Source organism: Drosophila bipectinata, chromosome 3R (genome assembly GCF_030179905.1).
Source record: "Drosophila bipectinata strain 14024-0381.07 chromosome 3R, DbipHiC1v2, whole genome shotgun sequence".
Lineage (NCBI taxonomy): Eukaryota > Metazoa > Arthropoda > Insecta > Diptera > Drosophilidae > Drosophila > Drosophila bipectinata.
Genome location: NC_091739.1, coordinates 10134913 through 10146051, shown reverse-complemented (window position 1 = coordinate 10146051; position 11139 = coordinate 10134913). Strand labels below are relative to the sequence as shown.

At 48.2% G+C, this 11139-nt stretch overlaps 1 pseudogene; it reads left to right on the top strand.

The window, feature by feature from the left end:
* Nucleotides 1–5859: 5859 nt before the first annotated feature.
* On the top strand, nt 5860–10939 carry LOC108121041 (serine/threonine-protein kinase MARK2 pseudogene; annotated as a pseudogene).
* Nucleotides 10940–11139: the final 200 nt, after the last annotated feature.

Genomic DNA, 11139 nt, shown 5'->3' with positions numbered 1-11139 from the left:
TGCCTGAAAGGAGGTGACTGCATATATCCCAACTAGGCACAACTCCTCCTCGCCGGCTGCGTCCTGCTTCCCTCACAAGTACGGGTACTAACAAAAATTCATCCAGCGGCAGTGGCAGCTAAGAGCGCAAAAATTATGTTGCATACATTACGGCGTGCACACAAAAACAAAAGAAACTGCAGCAGCAACTTTCTGCAGCAGCAATTTTCTTCAGACCTCTCTGCCCTACGCCTGCCTCCCGGCCCCCTTGAAGCACTTCCCCCCACTTCAAGCCTCTTTCGCCGCTGCAATTCGCTGCTACTTCTGAGTAAATTAACTGCATTTCTTCACTGGCTGCTACACACCGCTCTCGGTGCATATTTGGAGGCGCCACAGCCGGCAACTTGCCATGCCACATGGAGAAAATGTGAGTCTTAAATAGTGGTTGGTAATTTTTGATGGGTTTATGTTGGATTTAAAATATAAGATGCCTAAGACCAGACTAGAATATTAAAAATATCCTTATTGTTAGTTAGTTAGTTTAGTTAGTATAACCTTAAAACTAAAACAGCTAGGCATTATATTCATATGACATTTTCAAAAAGTAATATTTTTTTCATGTGCATCAAGAGCCTTTGGGGTTGCAGGGGCGCAGTTGGAGATTCTGGAGCCTGCGCCCAAAAGGGTTGCCTGCGAGTTGCAAAACAAGTTTTCCTTGTAGAAATTGTACTTTGCATTCGCATTAATTAATTAAAAATAAAATATATAGAGAGGGGGCAGCCTGGAGGGAGGCAGGTGAAGTCAACAGTCAGTAGAGCCTTTTGGGGGTGGGACTGGCTCGAAGGGTGGCTCCTTCGTCTGGCTGCAGCAGCAGTGGCAGCAGCAGAGGCTGTAGCCGAGGCAGCAGCAATGGGGCAAGATGGACGGCCGGCCGGCAAAAGTGAATGCAACGGATGCGAAGACATGCCAAAGAAGCATGGGCAGCCGGAAGCCCGCCAGCAGGAGGGGGTGTGGCACAAAAAAAAAACCCTGGAAGAACTGCGAAGGGGAGGCCAAAACTTGATGACTGCAGAACTGAACTGGACTTTGAGGGGGCGTGTGCACAAAAGCAGCAGCAGAACAAAGCCAACAAAAACTCGCGAGCAGCAAAAAGGGGGCAAAAAAAAAAAAGCAGAGAGAAAGCCCGACCCAGGCCGGCGATTTCATTTTGTTTGATTGTTTGATTTCTGCTCCGCGTCGTGACCAACGTCCAGTGCATTTTGGCGCTGCCGTTCGGCCGGCTGAAGGGTCTCCGGCGTAGCCTCAAGACTTTCCACTGCGGCCGGACCTAAACGGAAATCTGGCCCAGGCAAGGGGGCCGGAGTCTGTTGCTGCTACTGCTGCTACTGCTCCTGTTGATGATGAAAAACGCACTCGAGTTAAAAGGCTACGGTGGGTGTGGCAGCGGGGCAGGAAACCGGACATCAACCTGATCAGGGGCGGGGTGCTGCGCTTTGGGGGGTTGAACTCCGAGTGGGGTTGCAAATGAATCAAATTAAAATATTTATGGGGATAATCTGTCACTTGAAGAAGTAAATTATTGCACTGCCAAGGAGGGTTGCCGCACTAACATCCAACCAAGCACTTGACCAAAAAATCATTCAAAAATATAATTGGAAATCAATTAAAGTTTAGAAAAAAAGGATAACTAAATGTATGTCAAATAATTCTTAAGGATTAAGTAACAAAAATAAACGCTATTCTCTCTATTATATCGCTTACTGCCCGAAAAAAATGTGGGAATCTCCTACCAAGAATCAGTTGCATTGCCACTGCAGTCTAACTGCAGTTATCCTGCGAGTTAAAGGAGGGTGGGGTGGGAAGGGGTTTATCCTCAGAAGGACCGGAGACGAACCGGGCCAGACTGCCAGCATATTGCAATTTCGCAAATCAAACAAAAGGCAGCCGCAGAAAAAAACGAAAATAAAAAACAGAAACAGAACACCGCGAGGTATGAGAGAAGGCGCTCGACCAGAAGGACAATGCACGGGCCAGGATGGCACAGGACTCGAAGCTCAGGCCGCAGGACTCAGGACATAACAACTCGGCTAATATGCGTTGCACATGCAGCACGAGGTTCTTACGAGGATGAGACGCCGGTGGCAGAAACTTTTTTCATGACTCTTGTTTCGGATTCGGATTCGGCAGCGGCTCTGTTCCTGTTTCAGGATTTGGCTGGCCCCAGTTTGTTTGCCCAGCAAATGCATCCAATGCAATTTTCGGGCGCAAGTCCTTGCTGCAATCAACTTTTGCAGGAGAAGCCCGGGAAACCGGCGCCAAGGAAGGGGTTAAGCGGAGTGTTCGCAAGTCAATCAGTCCAAAAAAAAAAAGAACAGAAACTCAAAAAACAAACAAAAAAGAGGATAACAAAAAAGTCGCAAGCCTGCTAAAGTCCTTATTATCCTTGCATGTTGTCGGAGGAAAAAAAATGCAATATTGAATGCATTCGGTGCTGCAGCCACGCCCCAACCCCTCCCCCCAGGTCCTGTCGCTGCCACGCCTCCTCTATCAACTAAACGCACTGCAGCCGCAAAGAAATTGCGAAAATGAAACAACAAAAAAAAAAGGACATAAGAGTAGAAAATTGGGAAACGCGAGAGGCGGCGAATCACTCGGCGGGGGCTGCTAAAACGCGAGTGAGAGATTTTCAATTAAAAGGAATTGCTGCTCTATGTGGATTTTTGTGCTTATTAGCCAGCCTATCCTGCCACCCTGCTGCCCTGCTGCCGGTGCCGTGTCCTGCCGCCCACTTCCTAGCCGCATTTTCCGCAGGACCTAAAACCACTCGAAAGCCGTGCACATTTGGTAATCAATTTCTGTTGTTGCTGCCGTTGTTGTGCGGCGGCTGACTGACAATCTTTGCTAATAAGCTGCCCCCTTTGGGTCCTCCCCACTGACAGGATGTGTCTACACTGAGAAAAAACAATAAGAGAAGTCAGGATGCTACTAAAGCTGCTCCAATAGGTAGTATTCTAAGTATAGCTAAAATCTTTAGATTATGGGTAATGTTTTTTTAATCTTTTATCTCTATACAACAATTTTTCTCAGTGCATCACCACAGATGAGATGATGCACTTGCATTTATGCAGATTTCAGATTTCTGAATTGCGATGCCGAAATGCATTCTGTTTCTGTGCCTGGGCCCGCTGGTGCTTCTGCTGCTGCTGCTTTTCAATTAGGCCAATCCAAGCCAAGCCAAGATGAGGAGCAAGGGATTAGTTCCATCATTATCTATTCCCTATGTGGGCAGAAGTGTCGCATTAGGGTATGGGGTAGAGGAAAGTGCCGCATGAGCAAAATATTATTGACAATTCTTCGGGCCGACATCGGAACAATGCCATGTGGAATGCAAATCCTTCAGTCAGCTAATATTGTTTATCCCTAAGCAGTCCTCCCGGGAAGGAACAAAGCCGAAAACTATGCAAAAATATAACAAAACCATTGGCCAGGGAGGCAGAAAAAGAATTGAAACAGTGGAAACTGCGACCGAATCGAAAGGAAAACTCTTTCACAAAGGCAGGTAGAGCCGTGGATGGGGCTGGGGATGAATGGTTTGCTGAATGGATGAATGAATGGAAGGAACGATCTAACAGCCTTTGGTGCTGCCATGCAAAGTAAGTGCAAAGGATTTGGCAGGACCAAAGGGCTGAAGTGGCCGACAAATGATTGACAAAACTGCCAGCGAAAACTGTGAGAAAATCACTCGTTTTCTTGATGAAAAACAGAGACTTTTCCGCCTCAACCCGAACCCCTTCTCGGCGATGGCAGCTGAAAATTGTGATTCTTCCTTTATTGTCTGATGCATTTCCCTCATTTGGATGGCCATTGTTTGGTTTTTGATCAGAACCTGGATTTGACACTTTCCAAGGAGCAGACTCCCGTCTCCTTGGCCTGTCCTTGTTTGAATGGGTTAATTTGTGTATTTAGCCCCGAGGCAGCTGAATGTGGCTATTGAATATCGACATTTGAGTTCGTCGGCAATGAAACATAAACCCAATTAAGTTCCTAAGTCGCCGCACACAATTTGCAGCACGTTCGTCCTTACGTTGCATTTTGCACCTTTCCCGATGCGGCAACGACGCAAAAATGCAGATCACGACCTCAAGGATACGAAATCGATATGCACCCGCATTTCCATTCCCGACTACTTTGTCTGTCAAGATGCTGTCTTCTTTGACTTCTCCTGGCTCTGGAGTCGGAGGCGTCCATAACTCATCGAGGGCAATGTGCAAAAGTGCCTGTATCGCATATCCTGTGGCTGCTTTGTTTGGCCTGTATCCTTTTGTCGGGGCATCGAAGTCAGCTGCAGTTGCAATCTGTTTTTTCCGCATTCAGCACGATCAAATATTGCCGAAGACGGGCTGCTTTCTTTCCTTTTGGTGGAAACTGCATCCCGATCAGGTGGCGCGTGTCCTCTTCTGGCCAACTGTGATTTACCTGGGCTGCCTCATTGTGGCATTATTAGCAACTGCCGTGGTGCGCAGTCAGCTGGTGTGCGTGCCACGTGTATCCATCTGTCAGATACTTTTCCCCCAAGTCAGCCGCCTTATCGGTTGCATGCCGAATTACCCGCTTAGCCATTAACATGTCACTTTGGCCTACTTGTCTTTGGAGTTCGCAGAAGAAGCGGCTCCATCTACTTAATATGCAAATGCCTCTTGACTCTTTGCTGCAAGTGGGTGGGTTTCACAATTTTTCCCCTGCATATATCAATTCCAATGTCGAGGTGAGCATAGGCCACCATCTCGTATTGGGGTCTATATTTCTTCTATTTTTAAATCGTCATCATCTCCATTTTCAATTCGCAATCTCAAACCCAAAGAAGGGAAACGTGCATTTTGAAACTGGATATTGGATACTGAATACTGGGAAGGCAAGGCAAGGCAACGGAATGGCCGAAAGCTTTTTAATTAAGCAATGTCCTGCCTTAAAGGAGGGCGGATTGCGGAATCGAGGAGAAATCAGAGAAAAACTGTTATTATAATCATCAGCCGAAGCGCCGTCTACGGCCCCGTTCGTCGCCTACTTTGTCATTATAATTTTCATTTCTTTCGTCCGTTTCGGCCAAAGCGATGAAAGGCAGAAAGAAATTTTTGCGGGCCAAAAGAAATGCATTTTATTATTACTGTTACTTGTTACTTGTATTATTTGTTGTGGCTGTGACTTTTTTAATCACAAACCAGTAATCGGATGGGTTTGTGGGGTGGCAAGAGGCCAGTAAACAAACTGAAGGGATGGGGGCCATTGTGAAGTCGGGTGCTTTGTCCAAGAAGGTTCTTATTGGTGCTCTACCGATACTCCGGCCGGTCGGCTACTCCTACACTTGATGAGATACTTTCGGCCGACGACGAATGGGGAACTGCCATTCCAACCACCGCACAAGAAAACCCACACCAATGCCTGAGCAGCCGAAGACGTTACTGTGTATCTGTGAGTTCTTGTATCTGTATCTGTTCGCGTTCGATAACAAATTCGCCGCAGAACCGAAGACGAGCCGAAGCATTGTTGTGGTCCGATGCCATTCCCCTTCGCAGTTACTACGTCACAGCGGTGACGTCACGCCTTCAAGAAACGCTCAAGGAAACGACCTTCAGCGAATGAGTGGAAAGTGAAGAAAGGCAAGCGACTGAGTAAGAGCATGCCACTTCGGACTGAGGAAGAGCAGGTAATGGAGGAAGAGCAAGGAGAGGAGCAGCAAGATGGCAAGAAGACGCTCTTCGCTCTCTCACTCTCTTCGCGGAGATTGTCTCAGACCTGTCTTTGGGATTGGGATTCTCTCAGTGCGAAGCACACCAATACAGTCTTAGGTTCGCTTGCCTGCCTTCGCGCCCGGGTTCAGTGCGTTTCAGTATCTTAAAGTATCTTGTATCTTGAAGTTCGCTCTCGTCGTTTCGCAGCCCGCGTCGTGCAGATACAGATACATTTCTGGATTAACGCTAATTCGTTTTTGATTGCCGCCAAGGGGGGGATCGCCAATGGACCGTATGGAGAGTAAGTAAAGTGTGTAATTAGCGCGTTGAACGATATTTTGGATTTCGGTTTTTGAAACACTTTGACGATATCTGTGCAGTTCGATAAGCAGTTCTGTGGCAAGATCCCTTGAGACTCCCATCCTCTTCTGAAAAGTAGGGGGGCGTTCATTTGGGCTTTTGTTATAAAGAGGCGTTCTACTAATAGCCTTATACCTTGGGGGATTTGACAAAAGAAACAAGGTCAGACAATGGAGCAAGTGTATCTGCTGCATCTTTGTTGTATGGTACGAGTATCTTGTATCTCGAGAATGAGTTTCAGACACCAGGGGCGCCCGAAGTTCCGAAAGTCAGCGATGACTCAGAGGAGAGTTGGGAAAAACAGGAAAAAAAGAGCCAGAGAACCAGAATCAAAATAGAAGAAGACAAGGCCAAAGAAGAGCCCCAAGGAGAGGTGCTCAACAAAAAAAGACCTAAAAACAAGCTGAGAACAAGAAGATCCCATGGGCAGAGAGAAAAACAAAGACCCGCATATGTTGACATGTGTTTGTGTCTTGGGAAAATGGAAAAAGGGGGGAAACAGGGTGGTAGTCAAAGGGGCAATGTCGGGGGAGGGGATGCGGTCGCAAGTAGGGGGCAACCTTAGGTGGGGTGCATTGAACTTGATGGTGCAAAGTAGAAAGAAGCAAAAGTAGAGCAATTAAAGTCCCTCTAACTGATCTCTAGTTCCGAGAATTAAAACAAGCCAAGCTAGGGACTTGTTGTTTTTGTTTTTCCAGCAAATTTCCACACATCATTGTTGTTGTTGTTTTGCGAAATGCTGAGAAGAAAAGAGAAAGAATACGAGGCGAAGAAAGGTTGGCAAAAATAACAACAAAGTAAAGACCCGAAAGTGGCAGCTGCAATTGCGAGTATTTAACAAAATTTCCAAACACACACACAGACTTGTACAAATACAATAAAGAGCAGGCAGGGGGAGGAGGTAGAGGAGGCCGGGAGGTAGAAAGAGAGACAGGCACACACACACATGCAAGAAAAGGAAACGAAAAGGAAGCGAAGAGCAAGAGCAAAAGGAGATGGGACAAAAGGTAACTGCAAAGGCCAGTCTGGCCAGCAAAACAAGTCAGCAGGATCAAGGACACACAGGCACACAAGCACTCACACACATACACACACACATGCATCAAGGAGCAGGCAAGGCAACAACGAAAACCTGAATTCGTCACACGCACCCGAAAAGAGAGCCATGCCAGCGAATGAGCGAGAAAAGAAAAGGCAGATTAAGGACCCGTTTCCTTTGTATTGGGTTTATTATTTTTTTAGTTTAACATTCCCCTTATGGTTAGGTAAAATCCATTAGGGTAGTTCCATCCTAGGTAAAGGACCCTCTTCGCCCTTTGAGAGTGCATAGGTAGGCCGACAGCAGGAGATCGCGCTAGGATATGCAAAAAAAAATAAATTTAATAGGGAAAGGAGACTAAAGAAAATGATTCAGCACAAAGGGAAAGATTAGGTCGGGTTCTAAAATGCGAAAATGCATTGTTGAGGGAAAATGAGGAAAATTACTTATTGCACAGTAGGCCGAAAACATGGAAAAATACTATAAAATGGATTATATGGGCAGAAATAAATAAATAACAATATGATTGAAAACTCATTTAATTAAATTTATCTTTATTTTACGTGCAAAAATATTACAAAATATTTTATAAAAAATGTATTAAAATATTAAAAAATCACAGTTTTGAAGACAATACTTTGGAGTTTAAAAAAATAGGAACCATTCTTTATAAATCCACATATGTATCTATATAGAGAATCCCCAACCATACCATATATACATACAAAATCCCCCAAGTGATTGAATTTTAAAAAATTTTTGATATAAGCCATGTCCTATATTTTTTCCAAGTGTACTCACTATCGACTTATGAACCTAATTATTTTCCCAATTACTTGGAACCAAGTTTCCCTTTCGAACCCTCAATGAGTTTCCAATTCCGACTTCAACCTCTCAATAATGTTCCTTTTCTGTTTTCTCCCCACCAGGAGCCAGCTGCTGTTGATTCTCATTGCCGAGAAGGAAACCGAATACCACCAGCTGGATACAAACATCCTCGCACCAACAGCCAGGACGAGGCACACGATCGCATCGAATCGAAGGATCAAACAAAGGACTCGTGCCACACAGCCAGACAAGGGGGTTGATGATAGCAGCGCCTCCTAAAGACTTCCAGCCCATGCGGTCGGGGGTCGAGACAAAGTGATCCTGCCGAAGGACAACGCCGCACTCTTATCAGCCATGCATGGCAGAGGGTTGAAAACGGGAACTCGCTTCTTATCTTAAAGCTCGGGAGGAGGGTGACAACTAAATCGAGCAGATGTGCAAACAACACGGAGCTCGGATGACGGATGACTGACGAAAAGCCAGCAATTACACCTTGAGCGATCGCAGGGGAGGGGGGAGTACAGCGAAGCAAAAAAAGGATCATCAGGCGCGTGCCCAGCACACTCGGATTTCCCAGTTGAAATTTTGCTGGGCAAGTAGTCTTGGCTTGGCAAGCTTCAAAATTTGATGTTTAATAATGTCGGTGGAGAACAGTTTGGGAGTTCTAGACTTCAGTCTGGCTAACGAGAGAGCGGCGAAAACGGCGTCGGGAGTCGACAAATCAGCAGGAGCAGCAGCAGTTGCAATCCCATACCACAAAACCACTGGCAAGGAGAACGAGCCGGAGACCGTTGCCGCGCTTCTACCGGATTCTGAGCCCGTCACCGATCTTGATCTCGACACTGAGCACCTGGGAAGGGGCAACATTCTGACCACGGGTGCTTCAGCACAGCCAGCCACGCCAAAAGCCGCCGTTGGTGTTACGCCCACTTCTGCCACGGCGTCGCCAAAGTCTGGGCAGGATGTGGGCGACGGTGGCTGCCTAAGCCAGCCGCAGGGAAACACAGAACTAAAATTCCAGTCCTATGTGAACGGAAACGGGAATGGCGTCTACAAGATCATCAAGACGCTCGGAAAGGGAAACTTTGCGAAGGTCAAGCTGGCCCTGCACGTGCCCACTGGGCGCGAGGTGGCCATTAAGGTCATCGACAAGACGCAGCTGAACACCAGTGCCCGGCAGAAGTTGTACCGGGAGGTTAAGATCATGAAGCTGCTCAACCATCCGAACATAGTACGTCTCTTCCAAGTGATCGAGTCGGAACGGACGCTATACCTGGTAATGGAATACGCCAGCCGGGGCGAGCTCTTCGACCACCTGGTGAAGAACGGCCGGATGCGAGAGCGGGACGCACGGGTGATCTTCCGCCAGTTGGTCTCAGCTATTCAGTACTGCCACAGCAAGTTCGTGGTGCACCGGGACCTGAAGGCCGAAAACCTGCTGCTCGACCAACACATGAACATTAAAATAGCGGACTTTGGATTCGGCAACACCTTCGATCCCAATGCCCAGCTGGAGACGTTCTGTGGGAGCCCGCCGTATGCGGCACCGGAACTTTTTATGGGAAGAAAGTACGCGGGACCGGAAGTGGATGCCTGGTCCTTGGGCGTGGTGCTTTACACTCTTGTTAGTGGGTCCCTGCCTTTCGATGGAGGCACGCTGAAGGAGTTACGTGAACGTGTTCTGCGAGGAAAGTACCGGGTTCCCTACTACATATCCATGGATTGCGAGAATCTAATGCGCAAGTTCCTGGTCCTGAATCCTGCCAAGCGGACCTCGCTCTCAGCCGTCATGTCCGACAAGTGGATCAATCTGGGGCACGACGAGAACGACCGGCTGAGGGCCTACCGAGAGAGACCCATGGAGCTGCAGGACCCCGCCCGCATGGACATTCTGGTGAGCATGGGCCACAAGCGGCGCGATGTGGAGCAGTCCGTGAAAGGGCAACTTTTCGACGACATCTACTGCACCTACATGCTTCTGGGCGTGGCCAAGCCTCGCTCCTCCGGCAGCCGGATGACCAAAGCGGAGCAGGCGGCCGCAGAGTTGGGCGTGGGAAGTCCGTCGGTTACCCAGCCACCGAGCCAGCCCTCAATTACCACGCCCACGGTGACCATAGCTCAGGTGACACTTGCCCTCGACCCCAAGAATGGAGTTCCAGCGACAGCGGGAGCGTCTCGTCCGATGCCCACGCGCCTTCCAAATCCCATGGCCACGCCAACTTCCACTTCCTCGCCAGGACCGCCCGCCAAGCCCACTCGCCGCACACCCGCCCGCAAGACAACCACCACACCAGCACGCCAGGAGCCCACAACTCCGCAGACCAAACGAGGAGCAGCCGCGGATGTGAAGCCAACACTGCTAAGTGCCCAGCGTCAAATGGCCCAAACGCAGAAGATGGCCAACACGCCGACCAGGTTTAGTTACGCCAACGCGCAGACCCCGCAGCCTAACCAGGGCTCCCGCCGGCCCACAACTCTCTATGAAAAGGGCGAGTCGGCGACCGCCACGCCCCTTTTGGTTCCAAAGTCCCCAGCGATTGGCGGACGACTGATGGAGCGGATTCCTGGAGCGGGGGCCGCTGTGGTAGACAAGTCTTCCGAAAAGCCCTTCACACGACACAATGTGGCACGGGCCACCTTCCATTTTGGCCAAGGACGCAACGGCAAGAGAGGCGCCAATAGTGGAAACGGCGCAGGGGGAGGTAGCGGAGCTGGGGAGGAGGACGGCTACACTCCGCCTCTGTCCGCCGACGACACCAAGCCCGCCTCGCGGGTGGGCTTCTTTTCCAAGTTGACGGCGCGATTTGGGCGACGGGTGATCCAGCTGAACGAGAAGGATGTCGCTGATCAGCGAAAGAACCTCACCAAATAGCCAGGATCAGAAGACCCAGTTCCTGCCCCATTGGAGAGCAGCGATCAGTCCCCGAGGATCGATCTTATTTTGTCTAGTTGGTATATTTTATGAAAGCGACTAAAATATAGTATATTAAATGTTGACTTAAAATGTGTTATGTGCCGGAGTGATCGGGTTTTAGATAACTTTTGAAAACTTTTGCTTTTATATCTTAATTTTATTAAGTTCTAATAAGTTAGTATAATATTTTTAAATACAATTTGAAAGAGAGTAATATAAATGGAAAGTTTTTTGTCTGGGAGGGTGGGGATTACAAAAAGGACATAAAAAGTATCTCAATTAAAACTTTA